The sequence below is a fragment of the Tachypleus tridentatus genome, chromosome 13 (genome assembly GCF_004210375.1).
Source record: "Tachypleus tridentatus isolate NWPU-2018 chromosome 13, ASM421037v1, whole genome shotgun sequence".
In the NCBI taxonomy this organism is placed as follows: Eukaryota; Metazoa; Arthropoda; class Merostomata; order Xiphosura; family Limulidae; genus Tachypleus; species Tachypleus tridentatus.
In genome coordinates, this window is record NC_134837.1 from 9,285,606 (window position 1) to 9,309,813 (window position 24,208).

The 24,208-nt window shown below is 34.8% G+C and overlaps 1 pseudogene across 1 annotated transcript in view; it reads left to right on the plus strand.

The window, feature by feature from the left end:
• The first annotated feature begins 10,799 nt into the window (after positions 1–10,799).
• LOC143240516 (potassium/sodium hyperpolarization-activated cyclic nucleotide-gated channel 2-like) overlaps positions 10,800–24,208 on the plus strand; it is an 85,864-nt pseudogene continuing 72,455 nt past the window's right edge. Inside the window, exons 1-2 of the transcript XR_013021796.1 lie at positions 10,800–11,034; positions 14,352–14,626. The product of XR_013021796.1 is annotated as a potassium/sodium hyperpolarization-activated cyclic nucleotide-gated channel 2-like (transcript). The remainder of the gene's footprint in view (positions 11,035–14,351; positions 14,627–24,208) is intronic.

Here is a 24,208-nt window from a genome sequence, read left to right on the forward strand (position 1 = left end):
TAATCATCACCCCTCCACCAATTCTTGGGCTACTCTTTTACCAAGAAACATTGGGATGGATAACGCCTCCACGGCTGGAAGGACGAGCATATTTGGTGCGATGGGGATTCGAATTCGCGACTCGCAGAGCATAAATTAAGTATCCAAACCCCTTGGCCGTGCTAGGCCAACTATTAGAGAAATCATATGATACGGAAATTCTCTAAATCCCACACCGAACACATCTTTCTAGCCTGAGAGTATTAATGACTCTCCCCCGCTGGTACAGTGGTAAGTCTACGGATTTACAACGCTAAAATCAGGGGTTCGATTCCCCTCGGTGGGCTCAGCAGATAGCCCGATGTGGCTTTGCTATAAGGAAACACCCACAGTATAAATATTTTGTGCCGGAAAGTGTGTTACATATTGTTCTCCAAGGTAATGTTTCTCAGTCGTTCAGCGGAAAAACTACAGGTTTACGATGCTTAAAATCAAATTTCGATATTCGTATTGAGCAGAGCGTTGATGGCTACGCACTCAACAACAAACGGAAAAACAAAACTGAGAACAAAAAATATTCGGTACCATCACATTGTACCTACGAAACAGCAAGCAGAATCAAGATGGACTTTCTTTTATAGTTGCCTTTCCGTAGCTCTATATCGATTGTGATTGTTACATGACTGATGCGTTCGTGATGACGAGAAACCGTCTTGAAGTAAAAATGTATTCTCAAGACGGCTGGTATTACCATTTTAATCAATATAAAGTACATAATAATGTTTTGACCTTCTTAGGTTATCTTCAGGTTAACAAACTGTCTTGAGAATACATTTTGACTGATGACTTGCATATGCAACATTCTGTTTTAATATAACGTGCTTGACCTTTTGTATGCTGTCGTTAGTACGACACTGGTGTAACATATGTTAGAGATTTGCTATACTGTCTACAGTAAAAAAAAACTGGTAACATATCTCTTAATTATTTACTGCACTGTCTACAGTAAGAAACTCTTGATAGATCTGCTAGTGGGCTTACTATTTTGTCCACAGTTTGTTCGTTTGTTTTATTATAATTAAGCACAAAGCTACACATTGGGCTATTTGTGACCTGCACACCACGGGTATGGAGATCCGGTTTCTAACGGTGCGAGTACGCAGAAATACTGTTGTGCCACTGGGAGTCGTTTGTTTACAGTAAGAAACCTTCGATCAACCTGTTAGTGATTTACTACATTGTCTACAGAAAGAAACCTTCGATCAACCTGTTAATGATTTACTACATTGTCTACAGAAAGAAACCTTCGATCAACCTGTTAGTGATTTACTACATTGTCTACAGAAAGAAACCTTCGATCAACCTGTTAGTGATTTACTACATTGTCTACAGTAAGAAACCTTCGATCAACCTGTTAGTGATTTACTACATTGTCTACAGTAAGAAACCTTCGATCAACCTGTTAGTGATTTACTACATTGTCTACAGTAAGAAACCTTCGATCAACCTGTTAGTGATTTACTACATTGTCTACAGTAAGAAACCTTCGATCAACCTGTTAGTGATTTACTACATTGTCTACAGTAAGAAACCTTCGATCAACCTGTTAGTGATTTACTACATTGTCTACAGTAAGAAACCTTCAATAAACCTGGTAGTGATTTACTACATTGTCTACAGTAAGAAACCTTCAATAAACCTGGTAGTGATTTACTACATTGTCTACAGTAAGAAACCTTCAATAAACCTGTTAGTGATTTATTACATTGTCTACAGTAGGAAGCTGGTGATAGGTTTGCTAGTGATTAATCTTATCTTCAGCAACAAACGTATGATATATATGTTAGCGATTTGCGCTGTTGTCTACACTAAGAAATGGTGATATATTTGCTAGTGATTTACTATAATGTCTGCAGTAAGTCACTGGTAATAATTATGCTAACGATTTATTTTATTGTCTACAGTAACTGGTAACAGTTCTGCTAATGACCTACTTTATTCTCTATACTAACAGCCAGGCATGGCTAGGTGGTTAGGGCGCTTGACTCGTAATCCGAGTGTCACGGGTTTGAATTCCCTATGGGAACGTATAATGTAATAGTCAGTCCCACTATTTATTGGTAAAAGAGTAGCCCAAGAGTTGGCGGTGGATGGAAATGAGTACCTTTTTTCTATTTAGTGTTACACTATAAAATTAGAGATGGCTCGTGAAAATAGTTCTCGTGCAGCTTTCCATGAAATTCAAAAACAAACAGTAAGCAACTAGAACAGTACTGCTAATTATTTACTTTATTGTTTACAGTTATTAATTGGTTACAGTCGTGCTAATAGTTTATAGTTGTCTACAGTAAGAACTGGGTACAGATGTGTAACTCTGGTGGTGATAACTGCGTTACCAAGAGTTGATGTAACTGTCAGTTTTTGTTTTTACTCTTGTTACAACAGCTTATTATATTGTTTTAATGAGAAAGTAAACCTATCAATGCTTATTACATTTTACTTCACTATGAGGTGATGTCTCTGGAAAATGAGTGCTAAATTTATATTTTAAAGAACTATGTTTCAGAACGTGTCGTAAAGTTCTGTGATTCATATGATGTAATACAACTACGAATCGAACAGTTTTCGTGTGATTCATTTAACGTAAAGTATTTTTAACGCAGCAACATTATATGTGACCAAATTTCTGAAAGAAATATCTTCTATATATCCGTTAATCCAGTACAATTAAATCTTACGATCTAATATAATTAATAACCAAATATTATCATGTTCCAAATTTGATATAAACGTTTCTCGCTTAATTCAGCGTCGTGTAAAGTATTAACAATGATTGGTAGAAGCTAAAAGTCTTTCCCCTTTACACAGTTTAACAGCTATGTTTAGGACTATATAATCTTGTTAGCTTCCTCAGAGTTGTGAGCCATTCAGTTGCTGTTAAAATCTGTTGTTTTACAACCGCGGAACCTGCTTACGTGGACATAGACCGCTCGCTGTCCTGCAGCCACTAGAGAGAAAATATGGCCTGTTACTGTCGTTTCAGTTCCTGCATGTTCGCTCTGAGTCAGTTGTTATTATATTCGTCGTAGTTTAAGGCACAATTGCTATTTTTTTTTCAGACAGTGTGTATACATATAAATTACTTCACTTATATAGTCAGCTCTCCTTGAAAATAAAAGTCAACCAATAAGGTGAAGCAAATTCGCACAAATTAGAAGGTCATTCCTACACTCTGAGTAATATGTAACTGATGTCTCGAGCTCTATGTTACCAGTACATTTGAGTCAATAACAGGGAAGCCACCTAAAATTAAAACGAAAGAAAAGAATCCTTATGTTTCAATATCTTTGGATAACAATCCCTCTAATCTAACTGCACAGGTGAAAGATGATATAACTTTGATTTTAGCTTTCAGCAGATATCTGGTGTCCATTTTGAGGCAACCACGCTGATATTTTTGATAGCTTCGAAAACGTTTAGTTTTGAAATAATGTTAAGGTTTGTTTTCGTAGAAGCACAGTTATGGCTACAGTCAAGCTGGTTTGTTTGTTTTTGAATTTCGCACAAAGCTACTCGAGGGCTATCTGTGCCAGCCGTCCCTAATTTAGCAGTGTAAGACTAGAGGGAATGCAGCTAGTTATCATCACCCACCGCCAACTCTTGGGCTACTCTTTTACCAACGAATAGTGGGATTGACCGTCACATTGTAACGCCCCCACGGCTGAAAGGGCGAGCATGTTTGGCGCGATAGGAGTGCGAACCTGCGACCCTCAGATTACGAGTCGCACGCCTTATCACGCTTGGCCATGCCGGGCCCAGTCAAGCTGGAATAACATCTTGTATACAGGACCGAACATCTAGTCGTATTTGAAGGATTACCACAGTTGTTCTAAGTGCTGGAATGCCACGATTCCTATGTTTCTAACCAGACTAAGACACTCTGACATCAGATTAAAACAATATATGTATATACCTGTTTTATATTAAGAGAAATAAGCAGTTAAAAAGTGGCAATATTATTGTTTTTCTTCTTGTTTAATAGGCAAAATTTATTTGTTGTTTAATAATTCTGGGTAGATTAAAAGGAAAGCCAAGATCTCGCAAATAAAAGTAGTGCAAGGCAGAGAACCGTCCATGTATTATTCTATCTACAGGCGAAATGTATGGTAAACGAAAGGCGACAGAGATGAAAAACGTTATACTGGTAGTTTTTGATCTGAGGAAGAGATGACAACCGTAATGTATTTATCAATAGATTTCGTGAATTCTTTTTGATAATGTTAGTGGCAAATTGCCATCCACAGCCACTAGGGTAAAACTACTGCTTTGATGGTATAAAGGGGGAATGATACAGTGGTCTAAGATGCTGTATGTGTTTCCCTGGATGCTAGGTATCAAATAACGCTTAGGATTGAATTTTCCTTCAAAGCCATGCAAAATAATGAGAACAAAATAGCAATATCAAAGCACATTGCATGTTTGTTTTTTGAATTTCGCACAAAGCTACTAATTTAGCTAATTTAGCAGTGTAAGACTAGAGGGAAGGCAGCTAGTTATCACCACCCACCGCCAACTCTTGGGCTATTCTTTTACCAACGAATACTGGAATTGACCATCACGTTATAACGCCTCCAGAGTGAGCATGTTTGATGTGACGGGGATCCGAACCCCCGACCCTCAGATTACGAGTCGCACGCCTTAACACGCTTGGCCATGCCGGGCCATGGACGAGGTATGCATTCTAAAGAGTTCAAAATGCGTTGTTCATTTGTTACCTGAATCAATTTCTCAGAAATTTAACTCAAAGCTACTTAAGGTGTATCTGCGTATTGCCATTCCTAATTGTGATCGATAAACTTAAGAGAAGGCACCCACTTGACAACACCCACTCTTGAGCTACTGAATAATGTGATTTGACCATCATTCCTGTATTACACTCAATATCTAGAAAGTTGAGAATCGCGTTTATGCATCAACGGGATGCTAACCATGAATTTCAGATCTGTCCAAGACATGGTTTTTGAAATTTCTCAGAATGTGTGACGCGTATCATCTTTCATGCAGATAAAAAGCATATACAGATAGGTTACAGCGTGAAGAGAGGCGGCAGTTTTATGACGGAATGTCGGGTTTAACTTTTGTAGGTCTTTCTTTTGTAACTGTTAACATTACACGATATCTCAACTGTCATTGTATCGACTTGCTAACAACAAAGGTTTCGTTAGTAAAAACTATGTTACACTTCGTTAAAACACGCATGCTCGCCATTTCAAACTTTAGGGTGTTATAATACAATGGTAAATCCAAATATTTGTTGGTCAGAAGTTGCAAAGAGTTCGAGAAAGGTGTTGTTGACTATCTTACCTCTGCTCTAACGTATCATTTCTAATGTAGGGACGCCTAGCGGTAAAAAACAACAACAAACCAAGCCATCTGGCGGTAATACACAAATACAGTACGGAAAATATTGAACGACAAAATAATTTTATATTCCTTAATATCATACATATCAAAATACTCATCAGTTCTTTCAACAAACTTAAACATGCACTAAATTAATAATTGTGGACCAGCTAGACTCAAAATAAAAAACATTTTCTCTTTAACATATTGTTATTATTGAGATACTACAAACATCAAACTTAAAAACACTTTTAATTGTAGTGAGTTTAGTTGAATTTCATTAAAATTCTTCAACTTTTAAAAAAAAAATGTTTGATATGAGCTGTTTTGTCATAGAGTGTAAGAATAACAGGTTAAAATCGTGTAAACACAGTTAACAAACATTTTGACAAATCAAATGCAAATGGAAACATGGGATGTAAAACAAATGGTATGTGTATTTATATACATCTCATCATATATGTAGTAAAAAATCATATATATATATGTATCTTAGGCATTTAAACTAGCCAAAAGGTTTTTTTGTCTTTGTCAGTTAGATGTTAGAATTATTTACCTATAAATATATGCATAAACAGAGAGATGGTGAGAAACAGGTCGAAAATATCAAACTCTTAACAATCAGTATTACTACATCAGAAGCTTTTGTAGACATTATTTTGAAAGCACACAAGCTTTTCAATACACCCACCGCCGATTCTTGGTCTGTGACGCCCCCACGACAGAAAAGGTGAGCATGTTCGGTGTGAAGACACGTTCTCGTGTCTTCTTGTTTAGTACGTCCCCTTAAGTAAGTATCATAATAAAAGAAATTTCGCCAAAAACGTTCTAATAAACAATAACATAACAAGTGCAGCCTGGTATGGCCAGGTGGATTAAGAAGTTCGACTAGTAATTGGAGGTTAACGGGTTCGCATCCCCGTCGCACCAAACATGCTCGCCCTTTCAGCCGTGGGGGCGTTATAATGTTACGGTCAATCCCAGCTAATTGAGGGCTATCTGTGCTAGTCGTCCCTAATTTAGCAGTGTAAGACTAGAGGGAAGGCAGCTAGTCATCACCACCCACCTCCAACTCTTGGGCTACTCTTTTACCAACGAATAGTGGGATTGACCGTCACATTATAATGCCCTCACGGCGGAAAGGGCGAGAATGTTTGGCGCGAAAGGGGATGCGAACCCTCGACACTCAGATTACTAGTCGCACGCCTTAACACGCTTGGCAATGCCGGGCCATTTGAAAGAGAATTACTATAAATATCACATATTAAGATTCATTTTAGGACTAGCAGAGGCCCGATGAACATTTGTAGTGAAATTGGTATATTTATTGTAGTAGCAATACCTCCTTAAATACAGGATTTGTAGATAAATACAAAATAATTATACTTGCATACACTTAGGCCCGGCATGGTCAGGTGGTTAAGGTATCTCGACTCGTAATGCAAGGGTCGCAGGTTCGATCCCCCTCACACCAAAGATGGTAGCATTTAATGTGACGGTTAATCCCACTTTTCGTTGATAAAATAGTAGCCCAAGAGTTGGCGGTTGGTGGTGATGATTAGTTATCTTATCTCTAGACTTTGGTAAATTAGGGACGGCCAGCGTGGATAACTCTCGAGTAGCTTTGCACGAAATTCGAAACAAACATACAATGAAATCTGTAAGACCACTTGTTCTAGTCCTACCATCAGTTAAGCCTTTATTAAGTACGGCGTATATTCGATAAATAAACAAATCAACCCTATTATTTGTGTACGTTTTCTGTTTGAATTTTGTTTGAGCTAAACTGTATCGTGCTTAATACTACTAGTAAATAAACTTATATTTTACGACGTTACATTTGAGCTTTTTAAAACTTTTAATATGGTGTTGTACCGAATGTTTACTAAAGTATATTTACACGTATTTCGTTTGCATCTGATGAAATAAAATGCGCGCCTATTAGCATTTAGACAGTAAAGTGAGCACTCATTTTCAGGACAGACAAAAACCAACTATTATCATAATAGATTAATTTCAAACTATAACACCGGTTACATGAAAAGCCTGATAATAAGTGTTACACTTTATGTTGTTATAAGTGTTTTTTATTTTATTACGCATTTTATAGTATTTGACAAAGATCTTAATTTGAATATAACATTGTATTGTGATGCTTATATAAATAAAATCAAATTATATATAGGAGACAATTATATACAGGGTGAGCCAAAAGTAGGTGGACAGCATTTGGAATAGGTTTATGTATCGGTTATATTAATGCAATTGTATATTATAACTATGTTGCAACTTTATTATTTGTGTTATATAATTACAATTTTATAATTATATTTGTTTTAATTTAAGCTGCTTTCTTTTTTTTTTTTTTTTAGATTGTTAATAGAACCCATAATGTCAAATACTTTAAATACAGATAAAATAATATGGGTGTTAAAAGAGTATTGGAAATCTCAAAATACTGAAACCGTAAGGAGAAAGTGGGTTGAAACATTTGATACTCCAGCTCCAAAAAGACAAACCATTTACCGTATCCGTGACAAATTCGACGCCACTGGCTCAATCCTTAATGCTGCTAAAACTGGTCGACCCAAAACAGTCTGTACAGAGAATAATACGCAACGTGTTGCCGATGCATTTGTTCAAAGTCCAAAAAAATCCACCAGAAGAGCTTCTATGGAATTGAACATACCACAAACCTCTATTAGGCGAATTATAACGCAAATCGGGTTGAAACCCTATCGACCACAATTAATTCATGGCTTATTGGAGGATGATCCAGACAGGCGACTGCAATTTAGTGAAATTATGCTGAACAAGATTGAAGAAAACCCAGGAATTTTAGATAACATTGTGTGGAGTGATGAAGCTTCTTTTAAATTATCCGGTCATGTCAATAGACATAATTGTGTTTACTGGTATAGTGAGAACATGCATTTAACATTAGAACAACAGCTAAATCAGCCTGGTGTCAATGTTTGGGGTGGTATTTCAAGTTCTGGTGTTTATGGGCCATTTTTTTTTGGACGGAACAATTACAGGAGATAAGTATCTCGAAATTCTAAGGAATCAAGTTGTTCCCCAGTTACAGCAACAACCTAATTTACATGACTCTTATTTTCAACAAGATGGGGCCCCTCCACATTATTCCAAAGGAGTTCGTGAGTATCTGGATGAAACATTTCCATTGAAATGGATTGGTCGAAGAGGTCCAATCGATTGGCCGGCACGTTCACCGGACTTGACCCCTATGGATTTTTCTTTTGGGAGTACTCAAGGAAAAAGTTTATAGTCAAAACCAATAAGTGTCGGTGATTTAAAAAATTACATAAGAGATGCATTACAAGAAATTAATGCCCAGAGTGACTTGTGCAAAAATGTTTGTCGAAGCGTAAGAGGTAGACTTCAAAGCTGTGTAAATCAAGAAGGAAAACAATTTGAGCATTTGCGTTAATAAATAACATTTTATTTTCATTAATATAATTGTCTTATTACATATAGTTTACGTATACGTGATCTCTAAATAAATGTTTTTTTACTGTCCACCTACTTTTGGCTCACCCTGTATATATATAAGTGTAGATATAGGATAGACGAGTACAATATTTTGGACTTCTACTATTGATTTGTTTGTTTTGAATTTCGCGCAAAGCTACACGAGAGCTATCTGCGCTAACCGTCTCTAAATTCAGTTTAAGACTAGAGGGAAGGCAGTTAATCATCACCTCCCACTGCCAACTTTTGGGCTACTCTTTTACCAACGAATAGTGGGATTGACCGTAACATTATAACGCCCCACGGCTGAAAGGACGAGCGTGTTTTGTGCGACAGATATTCGAACTCACAATTACTACTATTACTTTTGGATTAACAATACGAATTATCTATGTGATACTGGCATACTGTTTTACCTTTGAAGTATTGACATTTTTATTATTCCATCCAATACCAACTGTGTTTCTGTATTGACTGATATTACATTTCGCCTTTCACAAAACCCAGCATTAAAAAATGGCCTTAAAAGTAAGCAAAATCAATGATTTTTCAAATAAAACGTCAATTCTATAAATTATTGGTGAAGTGTTAATTGTTTATTTGTTCATTTGTGTGACTTGTATGCCATTAAAGACCCTCCTGCCAAATATCTAGAAAGCGGGTTTCGATACCCGTGGTTGGCAGAGCACAGATAGCCCTTTGTATAGTTTTTTACTTAATAGCAAACAAACAAACCGACCAAATAGTCACAGGCCCCACAGGGAACTTGCTCCATAAAAATATTTAGAAAAATGTGTTATAGAAACTGATAAAGTCCGATCTCCTATCTGTAACTCTAATTAAAATTAACTATGATCAATTCACGTTAATATGCTAAGAAGCCTTGAACAGAATCTATGTACTTTTTTATAATATTCTTCTTCTAAGCCATTATTTGTTATGCCAAATAATTTGTCATTATAAAAATTAGTTACATAAGAAATTATAATGAATTTTGTGCTAACAGAAACTAACACAAACAATGAGAGTGTTGGTTGTGTACTTTTTATGTTTCTTTCTTCAGATTTATCATTTCCATCCAATCCTGTCACTTCATCGATTTGCTGAACAAACGAACATAATGTAAAATAAAGTTAACAAAATGAGACTGTATTTTACCAATCAAATGCATAAGACGTATTACTTTATTTACGCTTGTTACTATTTATTTGCCTCTTTATTTTGCTAACTTTCCTTTTGTGCATAATATTTCCTGGAGTATTGAATTAATTGGTGCACTTGAGGCAAATGAACTAATATTTTAGTCTATATAGTGCTCTATATTTAAGCATTATTTAAATGAACAAATCAGGAATGGTCTATCGTAAAAAAAAGTAGAATAAAAAAGAGAAATAGAAAAAAGAGAGAGAGAGAGAGAAGGAAACAGTGCATTACTGCAAAATTTGACAAAAGTTAATGATCTGAAACCAAGCCAAAAATATAAAAGACACTATGGCGTAACTTTTTTTGCGTGTTTAATCCTTTAACATTTTGCGGTCATTAAACTGTCCGGGATTATAGGACCTGTTTGTTGTTTCTTTCGTTAGATTCGACCGAAATTCGTGCATGATTTTGTGTGAGATTTCTTTCCTGACTCTCCCAGTAAATTTTACTGTAACTTTTCTGTAATCGGTTGTTGGTTTTCAACAGCAACAACAGTGGCATATGTACGGTCTATTTCCTGTTTCTCTCAGTAGATTTTACTGTAATCGAATTCTCTGTTGTTGTTTTTTTCACAGAAACAACAAGACTTGTTATTAAATGGTCTCTTTCCTGCTTCTGCCAATTGATTCAACTGAAACTTGTGTGTGTGATACGTTTTTTGTTCTTCAACTGAAACACTAGTGTCTTGTGTATAATGTAGTTTTCGCTGCCCCTAAAACACTATGACGAAGTCAGATTTCAAACTGTGTCAACGGGGGATTGTACGCGATTTGATTTCTGTTTCTTTCAACAGATTCTACTGGGATCTGTGTATGCTCTTCTTCCTTGTTGCCAATCTGATTGTTCTCCCTGTGGCAATTTCTTTCTTCAATGACGATCTTTCAGCGAGATGGATTGCCTTCAATTGTCTTTCTGATACAATATTTCTCTTAGACATCGTTGTCAACTTTAGAACGGGTAAGTTTCTTCCTTGTAATCCATTGTTTTATTGTAAAAAAAATTTCTTCATTGTAATAAATTCTGGTATAAATAAAAAAATGTCTTCCTCACAATCCATTGTTGTATAGGTTTAAAAGAATTGCTTCCTTATAACCATTTTTGTTTAGATAGAAAAAAGTTCTTCTTGTAATCCATTGTTGTATAGATTTAAACAATTTCTTTCTTGTGATAATTGTTGTTTAGATAGAAAAAATCTTTTTATAATCCATTGTTGTATAGATTTAGATAATTTCTTTCTTGTAATAATTGTTGTTTAGATAGATAAAATCCTTCTTGTAATCCATTGTTGCATAGATTTAAACAATTTCTTCCTTGTTCGTGTATTTAACTAATGATTTACAAAAACTATTCATATTACAAGTGCGCCATATTGAATCTGTGTTCCAATATTTTTTAGGAGATGGAAGCGCATTCACAAATCTATTAAATTCCAATACTAACATTTTTAGCCCGACGCACTCACAAACAAAATATCCTTCCTCACAGAGAAGATGTAAAGTATATGTTCTACAACGTGTCTACAATTACGAATATTCTATAATTATGTATCTAAACTGAATGTCTTTTACGAGAACGTCTGCAAGCCTACTAGCTTAGGAAAACAAGTCCGAACATGTATTTAAAATCGATTATCCTAAAATAACGAGAATAAATCTATACAAGTTCTAGAAGAAAGTATTCAACACTCATTGTTTAGAATGACGAGTCTGAACTATTCATGTGTAGCTAGAGTCCAATGTTATACGTTTAGGATAAAAGCCACATATATGCTAAATAACACGCGTCGTTGATTATTCCCTCGCTACAAAAACGTGTTCAAAGCTGTACATGTACCGTTATGTCTGAAAATACTGATAACATGAACACATTCGAAACAGTAAAGCTTCCTCCTTCGGGGTTGGGGGTGAGCTGTGAAAAAGATATAAAATGGGGTGTAATGTTGTTTGAGTGAAGAGATGAATAATTTATCTAAAGTGAAAGTCACAATGGACGAGAAACTAAGGAAACATTATTTTTAAAAGAAGTGTGAGAAATAGAAGTAACCACAAACTAAAAGTCTAAATCTTCCTAACTGCTTATCTATGTTACAATACCCAGGCAGTTAATAACACACAGTACATTTTGTGTATGCATTCTCTGACACTTCGATCTGTTTTCAGAGTTTAAAAAAGTTAAAGCGTGGTTATTATATACGTGTTTGGCAACAACACTGAGCACTAGGTAGAGTTAGTATTGTATGTTTACAGTAAGGTAATGTTTACAATGTCTAATTACGTTACCCCCCATACTTGGAATCTACGGAAGGCGTCCAATTAACAGCACACATATAATCTAATATTGGTATTAGATCGTCACCTTTATAATATGCCCAAGACCAAAGTTGCAGGGCGCAATTCTGTTGCAACGAGACACGAATCTGAACCCTCTGGTTAACAATTTGGCACTCCAACCACTATGCAACGCCCGGCCCGATAAATACTGCCATATTACAGTGTTAACCTTACAATGACGCTAGTGCCATATTGCAATATCAACGTTATAATGACATTTCTCCAATGTTACAATGTCAACCTCACAATGACACTACTGCCATATTACCATGTCAACTTAACAATGACACTAATGCCATATTACCATGTCAACTTAACAATGACACTAATGCCATATTACACTGTCAACCAAACAATTATATCTTTAACGTACTGTAATGTCAGCCTAACAATGATACTACTGTCATATTGCAGTGTCAATCTAACAATAACTAAGCTTTCATATTACAATGTTAATCTAACAATGACACAACTGCTATATAACAATGTCAATGTAATAAAAGTTTCATCGTAACGTTCGTTTACTCTTAAAAAGGAAGAAAAAAACTATCCCAAATCTTCTTGAGACACATGCTTTTTGCAAAAACCCCAAGTAGTTCAGGGTTATAGACAAAAATAAACAAATTTTAATAAGCATTTTGTCACTGTATTAAGTTTAGTCTATTATTTCGAGGGTCACACAGGAAGAACGGAATTCTCTGAATTCAGTAAAATTCAATAACAAATGATAACTCGAATGATTTGTTTGTTTGTCTGAAGTTAAGCACAAAGCTACAAAAATGGACTATATGTGCTCTGCCAACCAGGGTATTGTCGAAACCCGGTTTCTAAGGTTGTAAGTCCGAAGACATGCTGCTGCACTACGGGAGGGGGGGTGCAAACCAAATGAAAAATCGGACTTTTTTTATTGAATAATTCACAAGAATATATTAGTAGCATTTTTAAAATTGTTATAAGAAAATAGGGTTACTGTGTGAGTAAAAGTATTTCAGAATTCCATGCTATAACTACTAACTGGATTTTCAGAAATTCTATCAATTAAAAACAAAATAGTTACCCTGCGATAAATAAAGAATTTATGTGATCAAGTTAAGATTAGGTCTGTTTAAAATGTAAGTATATGGGTGTCACATACAGTGCATTCTTATCATAGATAAGTAAATACAAAACATTATTTGGTTGGTTTTGAATTTCGGTAAAGCTACTCGAGGGCTGTTTGGGATAGTTGTCCTTAATTCAACAGTTATAGACTAGACAAAGGCAGTTAGTCAATACCACCTACTGACAATTACTGGGCTACTCCTTATTAACGAATAGTGGGATTGACCGTCACGTTATAATGCTTCCATGTAATGTACAGTGATGGGGATTTGAACTGGCGAGTCGTAGATTGCGATTGATATAAAAGATATAGAGATATTAAAAAAACATACCTTTCACTGTTACTGATTTATATGCACTATATACAAAACAGTTGTTGTAAGTGCGAAATATATGGCAACTTCTTTAAGATATAAATAAATCACATTTAGATATTGCATTTTTCCTACAAAAATAATTTGTTTTACTATTTAACTCGGCTCGGCATGGCCAGGTAGTTAGGGCGTTCGACTCGTAATATGAAGGTAGCCGGTTCGAATCCCATCACACTAAACATACTCATTCTTTCAGCCATGGGGGCGTTATAAAGTTACGGTCAATCCTGCTATTCGTTGGTAAAAGAGCAGACCAAAAGTTGGCGATGACTAGATTGCTGCTTTCCTCTGGTTTTACACTCCTAACTGAGGGACGGCTAACGCAGCTGTCCCGCTTGTAGCTTTGCGCGAAATTCAAAAAGAAACCAACTCTTTCACTCTTCAATCTGTTTTGTTTTTTTTCAGTTTTTTAAGGTCAAAGGTCTTCTACTACTGTTACTTTAATTTCTACATTGGTCGTTTCTTATAGGTATAATGAAACAAGATGTTTCTGAAGAAGTGATACTCGACCCCAAGTTAATAGCTAAACACTACATCAGGACTTGGTTTTTTCTTGATCTCGTTAGTTCAATACCACTGGACTACATTTTTCTTATCTTCAGCCCAGACTACAGTGACAACTTTCATCTTCTACATGCCGGCCGTGCGTTACGAATACTACGATTGGTCAAGATGCTTAGTTTACTAAGGTTGTTACGGGTGTCAAGATTGGTGAGATACGTAAGCCAATGGGAAGAAGTATACGTAAGTAACAGTAATGATAATAATGAAATTTACTTTAAAATTCAAAGAAAAAAATGTGCGTATTTGTTACTAAATGGAGTATTATTGTTTGATTAGTACCGGTCACGAAATAGAGCATTCCGAAAGAAAACTACACTATCATACAAAAATTAAAAATATTCGCGAATAAAACAACGCAGTACATTCTGCCTTCAGATGGCGTTACATTATATAAAGTCAACTTGCGACATGTTTTAGTTATTAATATCAAACATTTATCTGCTAGCTATTATTTTCTTTTTCACGGGAAAGATACCTTATTCGTAGCGTCGAGAGCCGTATTATGATGATGGGCTGTTGTTGCATTTCCAACTGTATTTTTCTCCAACAGTTCGTATTGACACACCTTTTATTTGAGTTATGGTGGGTTAGCATGTTACCGATTAACAATCCGTGTTTAATTCAAAAGAGGTAAACTTAAGTTACACACGAGCACAGTTTTTCTTCTCAAATCTTTAAATAACGTTGGATAGAAAAGTGTTTATTTAAAAAAGAAAATTATCACCATGATTTTTACAGACAACTTTTTAAAAAATCACTAAAATCTTCTATAAGCAAAACAAGCGACTCCTAGTTCGACAATTGCCTCACAATATTTACTTATGTTGTAATTCTTATCTAAAAATCTAATGTACATTTGGGGAATAATAGTAAAATAAGATAAATATGATATGGTGCAATTCATTAAAATAGCAAGCGTTAAAATGGGTGATTCCCCAGCCGCCATTTTGTATTTTTTTTTGTTTCTCTTCATGAAGATGATGTGTTTTATGTTTGCTGATATCTTGTGGTTATGTTTTATTTTATTATGTACTATGTTTATTAGGATATGAAGTTTATAAAAAGAATGTTCTAGTTGAAAATAACGAGATAAACCGTAGTTAGGGTGATTTTGTTTGTTTTCGAATCAAAACTTCTTTATAGCGTCAGTATTCTTTCGAGCGTGGTTAATTTGGTAAAAAAATCCAACCCTATAAGAAGCGAATCACAAAATTCTTAGGCTGTTTGACTAAGTTGGCAGTTTGTTAATGTTATTTTTTGAAATCTTGATATGCTAATAAAAAACAATAACTTATACGTGAAAAGTGACTGTTTCTTCGTTTCTCGTTAAGTGTAAAAACTACACAGTGGGCTATCTGTGCTGTGCCAGTCATGAATGGATATCGAAATCCGGTTCTTAGCTGAGCCTCTGAAGTGGAAGCTGAAAAATGGCGGCATATTTGAAAAATACAATAATCAGCGTATTAATATAACACTGAATTCTGCCCTTGACCTTTGTAGACATTTAAGAAATGTCATTAAACGGAGTATCTTCAGTACTGGAAATATAATTGTCTCTACTTGCTGTGTCACTCGGAAGTCTGGAACAATTAAAGCATATCTTGGGCTCAAGGATCCTGTGTTTGTTATCATAGCAGTTTAATGTCATCAGTATTTTGTAATTGGGTTGTTCATTTCAAAAGGACAACCTTGCCGTGTATTTCAGAAAGACTGTCTGTGCTTACAGTCCCTAATTTTTAACACCATGTGTGTGTCTAATAACTCTGACAAGTGAGTAATTAACATCAAAAGTGTTCCGATAACTCTTACAAGTGAGTAATTAACGTCAAAAGTGTATTTGATAACTCTTAAAAGTGAGTAATTAACATCATGTGTGTGTCTCATAACTCTGACAAGTGAATAATTAACATCAAAAGTGTTCTCATAACTCAGACAAGTGAGTAATTAACATCAAAAGTGTATTTGATAACTCTGACAAGTGAGTAATTAACATCAAAAGTGTTCTCATAACTCTTACAAGTGAGTAATTAACATCATGTGTGTGTCTGGTAACTCTGACAAGTGAGTAATTAACATCAAAAGTGTTCTGATGACTCTGACAAGTGAGTAATTAACATCAAAAGTGTTCCGATAACTCTTACAAGTGAGTAATTAACGTCAAAAGTGTATTTGATAACTCTTACAAGTGAGTAATTAACATCATGTGTGTGTCTGATAACTCTGACAAGTGAGTAATTAACATCAAAAGTGTTCCGATAACTCTTACAAGTGAGTAATTAACGTCAAAAGTGTATTTGATAACTCTTACAAGTGAGTAATTAACATCATGTGTGTGTCTGATAACTCTGACATGTGAGTAATTAACATAAAAAGTGTTCTGATAACTCTGACAAGTGAGTAATTAACATCAAAAGTGTTCCGATAACTCTTACAAGTGAGTAATTAACGTCAAAAGTGTATTTGATAACTCTGACAAGTGAGTAACTAGCATCATGTGTGTGTCTGATAAATGTGACAAATGAATATTCATATCGTATGTGTATTTATAACAGTGACAAATGAAGAACTAACACCAGGTTCACCTGTGCTAACTGTAACAAGTGAGGAACTAACACCAGGTTCACCCGTGCTAATTGTAACAAGTGAGAAACTAACACCAGGTTCACCCGTGCTAATTGTAACAAGTGAGGAACTAACACAAGGGTTACCTCTGATAACTGTAACAAGGGAACGACTACGAGCTTCAGATGTTGTGACTAATATTAAAGCTGTGGATAAAGTACAATAGACATTTTAAAAATTCTTATACAGACAGTGACAAGTGAAGAATTGTATCTCACTCTTATTTTCCAATGTAACCATTTGGTTCTGGCGTTTCTCAAAATCGGTGGTTACTTGAATACAGAAATCTTATTGAAAGCCTGGAGAATAATTTTCCCGAAAGTAAATCGAAAACCGCCTGGAAGTTACACTGTTTTAACTTCTCGCACCAATATACAGTAGTGTGTTGTCTGTCATTCAGTCAGTTGGCACTAAAGTGACGTCACTTAAGGGACGCTTAACGTTGCAATTTATACTGTCGTCAGTAAAACGTGTGCATGTCGTGAATGACGAGTTAAATTATGCGTTCTCTGGGCTAAAACACAAAATGACATGTGAATTTTGAAAGGGAGAAATAAAAATATTTGTTACTCTTAATTTTGATTTTATTTACTCTTGATATGAAACACTTTCGGGTAACCTGCGGAAATGCATGTAGTACATATATTGTATATAAAAGCTGGAATTCTTCTTTTTTTACCAAACTGTTCTGGCTAGGTGGTTAAGGCACTCGACTCGTAATTAGAAGGGCACGGGTTCGAAAGTCCGTCACACCAAACATGCTCGCTTTTTTAGCCGTGGGGGTGTTGTAATGTGACGGTCAATCCTGCCATTCATTGGTAAAAGAGTAGCCCAAGAGGTGGCACTGGATGGTGATGACTAGCTGCCTTCTCTCTGGTCTTGCATTGCTAAATTAAGGACTGCTAACGCAAATAGCCCTCGTGTGGCTTTTCGCAAAATTCAAAACAAACCAAATTATTCTTCATATACTCCCGCACCCTGATGGAGTGCCTTATATTGATGATTCGTAATATCATACATACATATATATATATATCTGCTCCATTACGTCTAATAGATCCGTTGTCAGGATATCGCTATCATATGATACAAATATTTCTTATTTCCACAAAGGTTTACTCGCAATAACACCACGCTGATGGCGTGCCATACATAGTGGTGGTTAAAGATGTTTAGTGAATATTTAAAAGCATTAGATGTAGTCAGTTTTTAGATCATATGGCAGTACTTCAGAAAATTAAATACTGTATATATTGTTTTATATATGCCCCCCGCTAGTACAGCGGTATGTCTCCGGATTTACAATGCTAAAATCAGGGGTTCGATTCCCTCGGTGGGCTGAGCAGATAGCCCTTTGTGGCTTTGCTATACGAAAAAAACACACTTGTTTTATATAGTATATTTTCATGAATATGTAATACCTACTAACTTGAAATATACTTCATTAATAAATAGAATTTTACTCATCTTTTAATAATTCACGTTTTCTTCAGCATTTTTTCAAAAATTTTTTTGTTTGGAATTTAGCACAGAGCGACACAATGAGCTATCTGTGCTCTGATCAACACGGTAGCGATATCGAAACGTTTATAAGCCTTTAACCTTATCGTTGAGCTAATAAGAGGGACCGTCGCCCATATCCAAATGTAAATATTCCGAGTATGTCCAATATGTTAGAAATCATTATAGCGGTATGAGTCCGGGGAGCGTTTTTCAAGGGAACATAGAGTAATTTCCAAAGTAATTTTAAAACTATTATGCAAGATTTAGAAATATATATTGCAAAAAAAAATCAAAATAAAGTTACTTAGAATGGCAAACTTTATTTTTGCTCAGTGCTAATTTACAAATTGGGCTTATCTGTGCTCTGTCCACTAGGAAGATCAAATCCTGATTTTTTAGCGTTGCGAGTCATCATGACGCTCTCCTGAGACAGCGGGGAAATAATAACAAAATATCCTGAGAAGTTTCGTTTAACTTGAGAAATATTTAACAAGTTATTGCGGTTCTTGGATATTTGCACAAAGGACCATTTGCGCTAACCGTCACTATGTAAAATAGCAGCTAGGTAGCTAGTTAATAACATTCAATGCGTTTGGAATGCTCTAATCGAACATTGTTTGTAATTGCTATAATGCATCCACCGCATTAAAAAAAGTGAAATATTATATATTTTTGTATATAAGGTGAGAGAGATTTTTGTTAGGTAATTCAAGATTTTGTAAATTATATTTATGTCATGTTATAAGAGAAGAGTTCAGTGTCCATCAGAATTGTAATATATTTTTATTTTTATGTTTATTTTTCAGTTCTGTTAATTTTTAGATATTATATTAAATTATTTTATTACATGTAATGCCATTTTCCGAGTTTTAAGGTTTTTTTAATTTAATAACTTTACAGGCTTCTCTTAAGATAATAAAAGGAAAGCCAAAACAAATTTTCATGTTTTCGTTATTTGAAGCTGGTGTTTATACTAGGTTGTTGCTTGAACGTCGCTTATCTGAAGTAGTTTTATTAAACATCTGGAGTGTCGCTTAACTCAAGTAGTTTTCTTACTGAATGCTCTTTCGTTTTGAACATATTTATTTCAACTTTTTTAACTAAAGGTAAGATGTTCTAGAATGTTAGAAAATTAACGATTTGTGCTTTAAGAAAACCTTTAAAATAAAAGGTATTGCACGTGAATTATCTTAAGTGTATAAAAAAGAACCATAATTTCAATGTTAACCCAAAAAATTACTTATTACCTGATATGCTAAATCATATGACATCTGCAGCTACAAAATAAACAGAAAATGGATATAGGACTTTTTCTCTTCAGAACGATGTTTATTAAAGAAGTTTATTCTTGAAGGCACTAATAAAATAATGTATTCAGGAGTTTTTATTAAAGCACGTATTTGGTTATACAATATAACAAGCATCTTGAATTCTGATTAAACTCTGCTCGTATGTGCCTGTCTTGTCTTCGAATAGTTGTCTCTCTCTCTTGCATGCCATTAGTCTTGTCATGATTGTTTCAGAATAGAAGTTGGTTTATTTTTTGCTTTTTTGTTGTTTATCCAGAGCGACGAAATTGCTCAGTTTTAGGCTAAATTCATATTCATGCAAACATTATAATCATCGGCACATCTGCTTTTCCATGTGATGATTATTTAAATTTAATATAATGTATAAATACGACAGTTTGGCATTCTTAGATAGTGTGATGCAAACGGAAATTCACTGTTTTAAAGAAGGATGTCTAATAGTTCTTCCCAATGTTAAATATTTGTGATAGCAGGCCATAAAGATATGATCAGATCGAAGATTTAGATATTCCAAAACGTGAAACCCCGTTTACTTATTTACTTTGCAAAACAGAAAAATATGGATCAACTTGTGAAATTGGAACTACATAAAAAGAGACCTGCAACAAGTTGTACACCAACGGTAGTAAAGAAATGGTTAAGAATACACGAAAACAAAATTCAGTAACAACAGGCGTCCATGTGCCCCACGCAACATGGTAACATAATCAAGAATGAGCCTCACAAGTCATGTGTATACTAACTGTTTCCACGAGTTTCATTATGTAGTTGGAGAGTGAAACTGATATTTATGCTAGTTACATAAAGACACATCTCCTGTGTAATTCTGTTTGATTGCATTGTTGAAACGGTCTCTTGGGAACCATGGTCCTTATACACTAAATGGATTATGGAAAGACTGTAGGAAGAAGTAGTATGCTTTGGACGTGATACCTTACGATGGAGCCTGTTGCAATGGAATTTACTCTGTAAGAATATTGTCAAAATGTACAATAAGCAGATAGGGTTTAAGCGGATGTGGTAATATGGACTGTAACGACGTGGTGAGGCTCTGAAATCTTTCTAATATAATGTACTAAACCTCTGCATGTATTCACTAAGCACAAACGAATCAATAAATTTATAATGACATTTCAAATTAATACAGACCTCGGTCTCATGTAAGGCATCTTTTAAATGTTTTAAATATTATAATAGAATTGTTTGTTTGATCGCATGAATAAGTGGAAGAGTTACCATTAACTATATATGCAAGCCTTACATTAACTCTAACACTAAATAAAAGTCCATTTTCAATCCATGCATATACAAACACAAATGCTCGGTTGTTAAACAGATTTACACATATACTTTATTGAGAATATTTGTAGACGTTTGTTTTTCATTCTTGTGTTTTTTTTCTCCATATCGATATATTAAGTTGTTCAACTTCTACTTGATTGACATTTTGATCTAGAACTAAACGGCAAACATTTCACTTTTATTTAATTAAAATAAATTATTAATTTTAATCGTTGCATCTTTTCATGCACGAATTACAACCACAAATGTTCAAACTGAATAGTTGGCTTGTGGTTACCGTTCTGAATAATAATTTGCTACAAAATTACATTTAGTAACTCTTTTTTTTATTTAATACATTCCTCATGGTATCCATATGGCACCATAACTAGTTATGTGTCTCACTATAATCTATATTTCACTGCATTATTACCTCCTGTGAACATGTTCAACACTCTTCCTAAACATTAATTTAAGACTTTTTTTTACTTTATCACAGTTTTTCTTCTATGCATCAGTTCTGCTAAACCTCTTCCTAGTGGCCACTTTTTTTCTATGCACCAGTTCTGCTAAACCTCTTCCTAGTCGCCACTTTTCTTCTCTGCTCCAGTTCTACTAAATCTCTTCCTAGTCGCCACTTTTCTTCTCTGCACCAGTTCTACTAAACCTCTTCCTAGTGGCCACTTTTTTTCTATGCACCAATTCTGCTACATTTCTTCCCAGTTGCCTCTTGTGTATTTGTCTCATCCTGGTATTAAGAACTTACTTACACCAGTTTCTCACTTGTTCTACACTTTTCTCTTTCTTGTACCTCCTTTGCTGTGTGTCTTTCACCCTGCATGGGTTCGAGTCATTTGTAGTTTTTGTCTTCGTATTTTCTGCTGCAATATGCGCACGTATTTGCAGCTTCCGTTAATGAGTGGCCTTCAGGAAACACCTTTGCAACACAAGCTGTTGCTAAGGTGACCTTTAAAACGCCTTTGCAGTATATACTGGATATGAATGTGGTTGGTCTACGTGAGCTAAGCTCGCGGGGCGTCAGATGCCTTTCATCACACCTTCGTGCATCCTCAGTTGATTATCTTTACATTTATGTAGCATTCATCCTTAAAAGTAGGAAAATTTACATAAAGACAAAAAACAACTGTTTAATACTTGTTATAACCTTCAAGTTGAGCATAAGACAAAAGTATTATGGCGAAGTTATCAAGCTAAATTTTCATTGAGGCCAATAATTTATTAACATGCTAACTTCGCCATTAAATCCAGTATTACTTGTTGATATTAAACTTTTCCATAGCTTGAGTGTTTTTTTTAATTCAAATATCTTTACAAATTGTTTTGCTATGAATGATCTATTTATCCCAAATGAAAACATTAATTAAAATTAACCGCCAACTGCTCGCTGATGTTGCAAAAAAGTTGCTAAGTATTTAATACATGCTATGAGAACGTCCACAAACAGCGTGTACGTCAATTTTCACAAGTTATATCATTTTAAAGTAATGTCATGGTGTTAAAACAGTTTCTTATGTAATTCTTTATCTCCGTCCCATTAATTATGCATGTGACATATGTAACTGAAAGTGCACCTTCACATATTGCAAAACCATAACTTTGTTTTGTTTTCAACTTGAAGGTTATAAGAAGTGTTAGCAGCGTTTTATCAGCATGTTAATTTGCCCAGTTTTAAGGTCTGTGCTACTTTAACAGATAAAAGGACATAATACTTCATTTTCAATACAAAGAATGTTTTAGTCATAGAAATAGCATGAGTTCAAGATAGTTTGCTTGAAACTAAGACTTTTTACAAATTTGTTAATAATCTGGTATGTAAACATATTGTACACACTCTTGAAAGAATGTATCTACAGTGTTAGAACCTAGTCTTATAATCTACGCCTAAGACTAAAAACGTTCGTATTATATTTATTATATAAAAACATCCAGCGATGAAGTTTTTCAGTAAAATCAAACACAGTCTTCGAAAACCATAATACATATAAAGTGGTATTTATTTGTTTCTCCAACGATATAACGCTAAACGTATTCGATTCAAATAAAATCATGCGTTGTTTCATTTTTGTCATGACACCTTACTATTATCTATATAAATCTTCATTGGATGGTTGAAACATTTTAGTATTGTATGAAAAGTGTAATGAAAACAATCTTAATTAATTGTGAAAATTTTAGGAAATAAGATTTTCTCAATGAAAATTAGTGGACACTCAGTAAGGCGCAAACCTTGCCATTGAGCGAAAAAAGTGTCCTTATGTCCGTTATGGATCCTTTTTGGTAAAAACCTGAGGAGTGAGTTAATGTATCTCTCCACCAAATTTTGTCAAATTCCAATGATTTGTGACTGAGTTATAGAGCGAAAACAGTTTCAAAAATCGGTCCCCGTTGACCTTGTTGTGACATCTTCTTTTGAACTTTAAAAACTAATCACTTCTAAGTTGGGTCAGTGTTTTAATAATGACCAACTGTCGTTCAAATCCATTTAGCCGTTTTGGAGAAATATTTTGCTGAAACACAAATTCTGACCATAATTTAATTAATAATAATAACTAATGTGTGTTTGTGTGATTTTCTTATAGCAAAGCCACATCGGGCTATCTGCTCAGCCCACCGAGGGAAATCGAACCGCTGATTTTAGCGTTGTAAATCCAGAGACATACCGCTGTACTAGCGGGGGCCAATAATAATTAATAAAATACACTTATCACCATTTTTTGGTTAAAAAAGTCGACCGCTGTCAACAAATTTAAAAGAAGCCTGAGTGAAAAGAGAGTCACATACTGCAAGTGTAACAACTGTTTATTGTTTCGACAAAAAATAGTGCACGTATTTAAGATAAAAGGTTTTCTTATTTTCTTCAATGCTATTATTGTTATAGAAGCGAAAAATATTATCCCGTAACATTAAACTAATGCCTGTTTCTATTCTTGACAAAATATAAAAGAAAGACTTACATTTAGCTCTCTGTTTCGTTTCTGGTGACGTATGCGAAAATACTAAATGCTAACGATGAACTTTGGGCTGT